Source organism: Lissotriton helveticus, chromosome 8, assembly GCF_964261635.1.
Source record: "Lissotriton helveticus chromosome 8, aLisHel1.1, whole genome shotgun sequence".
NCBI classification, from domain to species: domain Eukaryota; kingdom Metazoa; phylum Chordata; class Amphibia; order Caudata; family Salamandridae; genus Lissotriton; species Lissotriton helveticus.
In genome coordinates this window covers 1540025038-1540031037 of record NC_136069.1, presented here as the reverse complement: position 1 = coordinate 1540031037, position 6000 = coordinate 1540025038, and the positions used below count along the sequence as shown (strand labels likewise).

At 42.7% G+C, this 6000-nt stretch overlaps 5 non-coding genes across 5 annotated transcripts; all 5 read right to left on the bottom strand.

Annotated features, from left to right (window-relative positions):
- Nucleotides 1-240: 240 nt before the first annotated feature.
- TRNAL-AAG (transfer RNA leucine (anticodon AAG)) lies at nt 241-323 on the bottom strand. The gene has a single exon. It is a non-coding gene; the product is annotated as a tRNA-Leu (tRNA).
- A 2014-nt stretch (nt 324-2337) lies between these two features.
- Nucleotides 2338-2420, bottom strand: TRNAL-AAG (transfer RNA leucine (anticodon AAG)). The gene has a single exon. It is a non-coding gene; the product is annotated as a tRNA-Leu (tRNA).
- A 904-nt stretch (nt 2421-3324) lies between these two features.
- On the bottom strand, nt 3325-3407 carry TRNAL-UAG (transfer RNA leucine (anticodon UAG)). Its single transcript has one exon. It is a non-coding gene; the product is annotated as a tRNA-Leu (tRNA).
- Nucleotides 3408-4433: 1026 nt separating this feature from the next.
- Nucleotides 4434-4516, bottom strand: TRNAL-AAG (transfer RNA leucine (anticodon AAG)). The gene has a single exon. It is a non-coding gene; the product is annotated as a tRNA-Leu (tRNA).
- A 189-nt stretch (nt 4517-4705) lies between these two features.
- TRNAL-CAG (transfer RNA leucine (anticodon CAG)) lies at nt 4706-4788 on the bottom strand. The gene has a single exon. It is a non-coding gene; the product is annotated as a tRNA-Leu (tRNA).
- Nucleotides 4789-6000: the final 1212 nt, after the last annotated feature.

The window sequence follows — 6000 nt, the reverse complement described above, 5'->3', positions numbered from 1 at the left end:
AAAATATCACAAGACTGAATGTAAGCCATTTCTTCAATAAAAGGGATTTTTTAGGCACCCCCCAAAAAACACATAAAACACCACTAGTGCTAGAAGAATATTATAAGAGCTTGAAGACAGAATTGGGCAAATTCATTTGCAGTTGAAACTGAAGTTTGGTACTTATTCAGATATTATATGCACTGCCAATTTTTAGCTGAGATTCTGAAGGAACGCAGAGACAAAATGGACTTAAAGGTTTGTCAGAAGTGGGATTCGAACCCACGCCTCCAGGAGAGACTGCGGCCTTAACGCAGCGCCTTAGACCACTCGGCCATCCTGACCACATGTTGCTTGTCCATCTATATAGTGAGAAAGATAGTGTGAACAAAAAAAACACACATCTTAGGCCATAAGTGGCTATAGCAAGAAAAAAACTCACTGCACTTTTCCAAAAAGACAACCATATAAGCCCATGTGAGGGAAATGATCTGATTTTCTCCCTCAAGAAAAAAGAAGATTAAACACAGGTTTGTCAGAAGTGGGATTTGAACCCACGCCTCCAGAAGAGACTGCGACCTGAACGCAGAGTCTTAGACCACTCGGCAATCCTGACTTGCATTTGCAGCACCTTCCACAAGCCAGACAGCCATGCAAGTTTGGTACCGAAAAGGCATGCCCTCAATTTATTTATCCCGTTATAAGCATTTCCAACAGATCTTTGAACAATCCATACAGAGCAGTACCTATGAAGAACTCTTTAGACCTTTAATGAGTACAAAGAGAAAGTGCTATTCACCAGCCACTTGAACGGCCCAAAGCTGCTTTGAAATTGAGTCAATAGCCACATCTTGGCTGACTAAAGCAAATTCAACAAGGGATCTCAATGTCACAACATAGGGTGGAATTCGCAAATCTAAGCAGCCCCTGATCACTGCCCTGAGGAAATTGCTGTAAGTGTGCTGGAGTCCAGCTGTCTACCAGGTGCTTGGCATTCTTCCAAATTAGTATGGCCTGTCTGGCCAGGGAATACAAGAGAATGACTCTTCTAGATGAGCTCTTACATGGGTCATAAGCTCATTTGGTAAGGATTGCACTTTATCAGCAAGACTTTGTACAACAAAAATATATGAGAAACCCAAGCTCTCTTGACTAGACGAGGACAGAATAACGTCCCAGGTGAAGACGAACAGAAGCAACTTCCATCAGATGTTATCCTGATGAAGAAGATTATATCTCCAAAAGTCATTTCAGAAGTGGGATTCGAACCCACGTCTCCAGAGGAGACTGTGGCCTAAACACAGCACCTTAGAACACTCGGCCATCCTGACAGTGAAGAGTCCTAAGAAATGTATAAAAGTCACTCAGAAATGTCTGCGTCCATGCAAGCTTGAAATAATTTCAACCTTCAAACACAAGGTGCAACTTTTTGCACAGGACAATAAACACAGAAGATCACATATGAAAGCATTTCATTTCACAGGTGTACTGTTTTTATGCTTTTAGAATAACTTATACCTCTCACCAGCTATTTAGGGTTCTGTATCCTACTCACAAAATTACCTTGCCTGCGACCTTTCTCTCTATACACAAACAACTACTGCTCAGGAAGTAGGAAGGCAGAAGGTGGGGCAGTTTATGCAAATTTATGCTGTCAATGTGCCTTGCAGATTCATGCAGAATTTCTAGATCCTTGCTGGAAACAAGAGAGCAGGCCTTGTTTCAGATCAACTGTCCCTAGCAAGGAACGTCTGAGCACATCCATTCTTTTGCTCTCTAGCCCCTGGCTTGGGACTCACACTCACTGGCTGAGGAGTGAAGTTCTGCATACCAACGTTGCATAGAAGGTATGTTTGTGATTGGTTTGAGATGGGTGGGAGGTCAAGAGCAGGGAAAAGCAAGTCACTTTCACTTCTAGTCTCCTCTTCTATGCCTACCTGCCGTTCACTCACTCTGTCTTTGTTTCATTCTCTCCTTCCTCAACACCCCATCTCACTCACTCGCTCTATCATTTGTGCTCGTTCCCCTTGCTCTTCATTTCATAGTGGAAACATCTCTTGAATGGATCATTAGAAAATGAGGTTACATAAAATTAAAAATCTACTTATTGGAAACCAAAAATATCACAAAACTGAATGTAAGCCATTTCTTCAATAAAAGGGATTTTTTAGGCACCCCCCAAAAAACACATAAAACACCACTAGTGCTAGAAGAATATTATAAGAGCTTGAAGACAGAATTTGGGCAAATTCATTTGCAGTTGAAACTGAAGTTTGGTACTTATTCAGATATTATATGCACTGCCAATTTTTAGCTGAGATTCTGAAGGAACGCAGAGACAAAATGGACTTAAAGTTTTGTCAGAAGTGGGATTCGAACCCACGCCTCCAGGAGGGACTGCGGCCTTAACGCAGCGCCTTAGACCACTCGGCCATCCTGACCACATGTTGCTTGTCCATCTACATAGTGAGAAAGATAGTGTGAACAAAAAAAACACACATCTTAGGCCATAAGTGGCTATAGCAAGAAAAAAACTCACTGCACTTTTCCAAAAAGACAACCATATAAGCCCATGTGAGGGAAATGATCTGATTTTCTCCCTCAAGAAAAAAGAAGATTAAAGACAGGTTTGTCAGAAGTGGGATTTGAACCCACACCTCCAGAAGAGACTGCGACCTGAACGCAGAGTCTTAGACCACTTGGCCATCCTGACTTGCATTTGCAGCACCTTCCACAAGCCAGACAGCCATGCAAGTTTGGTACCGAAAAGGCATGCCCTCAATTTATTTATCCCATTATAATCATTTCCAACAGATCTTTGAACAATCCATACAGAGCAGTACCTATGAAGAACTCTTTAGACCTTTAAAGCGTACAAAGAGAAAGTGCTATTCACCAGCCACTTGAACGGCCCAAAGCTGCTTTGAAATTGAGTCAACAGCCACATCTTGGCTGACTAAAGCAAATTCAACAAGGGAGCTCAATGTCACAACATAGGGTGGAATACGCAAATCTAAGCAGCCCCTGATCACAGCCCTGAGGACATTGCTGTAAGTGTGCTGGAGTACAGCTGTCTACCAGGTGCTTGGCATTCTTCCAAATTTGCATGGCCTGTCTGGCCAGGGAATACAAGAGCGTGACTCTTCTAGATGAGCTCTTACATGGGTCCTAAGCTCATTTGGTAAGGATAGCACTTTATCAGCAAGACTTTGTACAACAGAAATATATGAGAAACCCAAGCTCTCTTGACTAGACGAGGACGGAATAACGTCCCAGGTGAAGACGAACAGATGCAACTTCCATCAGATGTTATCCTGATGAAGAAGATTATATCTCCAAAATTCATGTCAGAAGTGGGATTCGAACCCACGCCTCCAGAGGAGACTGCAGGCTAAACACAGCGCCTTAGACCACTCGGCCATCCTGACAGTGGAGAGTCCTAAGAAATGTATAAAAGTCACTCAGAAATTTCTGCGTCCATGCAAGTTTGAAATAATTTCAACCTTCAAACACAAGGTGCAACTTTTTGCACAGGACAATAAACACAGAAGATCACATATGAAAGCATTTCATTTCACAGGTGTACTGTTTTTATGCTTTTAGAATAACTTATACCTCTCACCAGCTATTTAGGGTTCTGTATCCTACTCACAAAATTACCTTGCCTGCGACCTCTCTCTTTATACACAAACAACTACTGCTCAGGAAGTAGGAAGGCAGAAGGTGGGGCAGTTTATGCAAATTTATGCTGTCAATGTGCCTTGCAGATTCATGCAGAATTTCTAGATCCTTGCTGGAAACAAGAGAGCAGGCCTTGTTTCAGATCAACTGTCCCTAGCAAGGAACGTCTGAGCACATCCATTCTTTTGCTCTCTAGCCCCTGGCTTGGGACTCACCCTCACTGGCTGAGGAGTGAAGTTCTGCATTCCAACGTTGAATAGAAGGTATGTTTGTGATTGGTTTGAGATGGGTGGGAGGTCAAGAGCAGGGAAAAGCAAGTCACCTTCACTTCTAGTCTCCTCTTCTATGCCTACCTGCCGTTCACTCACTCTGTCTTTGTTTCATTCTCTCCTTCCTCAACACCCCATCTCACTCACTGGCTCTATCATTTGTGCTCTTTCCCCTTGCTCTTCATTTCATAGTGGAAACATCTCTTGAATGGATCATTAGAAAATGAGGTTACATAAAATTAAAAATCTACTTATTGGAAACCAAAAATATCACGAGACTGAATGTAAGCCATTTCTTCAATAAAAGGGATATTTTAGGCACCCCCCAAAAAACACATAAAACACCACTAGTGCTAGAAGAATATTATACGAGCTTGAAGACAGAATTGGGCAAATTCATTTGCAGTTGAAACTGAAGTTTGGTACTTATTCAGATATTATATGCACTGCCAATTTTTAGCTGAGATTCTGAAGGAACGCAGAGACAAAATGGACTTAAAGTTTTGTCAGAAGTGGGATTCGAACCCACGCCTCCAGGAGAGACTGCGGCCTTAACGCAGCGCCTTAGACCACTCGGCCATCCTGACCACATGTTGCTTGTTCATCTACATAGTGAGAAAGATAGTGTGAACAAAAAAAACACACATCTTAGGCCATAAGTGGCTATAGCAAGAAAAAAACTCACTGCACTTTTCCAAAAAGACAACCATATAAGCCCATGTGAGGGAAATGATCTGATTTTCTCCCTCAAGAAAAAAGAAGATTAAACACAGGTTTGTCAGAAGTGGGATTTGAACCCACGCCTCCAGAAGAGACTGCGACCTGAACGCAGCGCCTTAGACCACTCGGCCATCCTGACTTGCAAGTGCAGCACCTTCCACAAGCCAGACAGCCATGCAAGTGGGGTACCGAAAAGGCATGCCCTCAATTTATTCATCCCATTATAAGCATTTCCAACAGATCTTTGAACAATCCATACAGAGCAGTACCTATGAAGAACTCTTTAGACCTTGAATGAGTACAAAGAGAAAGTGCTATTCACCAGCCACTTGAACGGCCCAAAGCTGCTTTGAAATTGAGTCAATAGCCACATCTTGGCTGACTAAAGCAAATTCAACAAGGGATCTCAATGTCACAACATAGGGTGGAATTCGCAAATCTAAGCAGCCCCTGATCACTGCCCTGAGGAAATTGCTGTAAGTGTGCTGGAGTCCAGCTGTCTACCAGGTGCTTGGCATTCTTCCAAATTAGTATGGCCTGTCTGGCCAGGGAATACAAGAGAATGACTCTTCTAGATGAGCTCTTACATGGGTCATAAGCTCATTTGGTAAGGATTGCACTTTATCAGCAAGACTTTGTACAACAAAAATATATGAGAAACCCAAGCTCTCTTGACTAGACGAGGACAGAATAACGTCCCAGGTGAAGACGAACAGAAGCAACTTCCATCAGATGTTATCCTGATGAAGAAGATTATATCTCCAAAAGTCATTTCAGAAGTGGGATTCGAACCCACGTCTCCAGAGGAGACTGTGGCCTAAACACAGCACCTTAGAACACTCGGCCATCCTGACAGTGAAGAGTCCTAAGAAATGTATAAAAGTCACTCAGAAATGTCTGCGTCCATGCAAGCTTGAAATAATTTCAACCTTTAAACACAAGGTGCAACTTTTTGCACAGGACAATAAACACAGAAGATCACATATGAAAGCATTTCATTTCACAGGTGTACTGTTTTTATGCTTTTAGAATAACTTATACCTCTCACCAGCTATTTAGGGTTCTGTATCCTACTCACAAAATTACCTTGCCTGCGACCTTTCTCTCTATACACAAACAACTACTGCTCAGGAAGTAGGAAGGCAGAAGGTGGGGCAGTTTATGCAAATTTATGCTGTCAATGTGCCTTGCAGATTCATGCAGAATTTCTAGATCCTTGCTGGAAACAAGAGAGCAGGCCTTGTTTCAGATCAACTGTCCCTAGCAAGGAACGTCTGAGCACATCCATTCTTTTGCTCTCTAGCCCCTGGCTTGGGACTCACACTCACTGGCTGAGGAGTGAAGTTCTGCA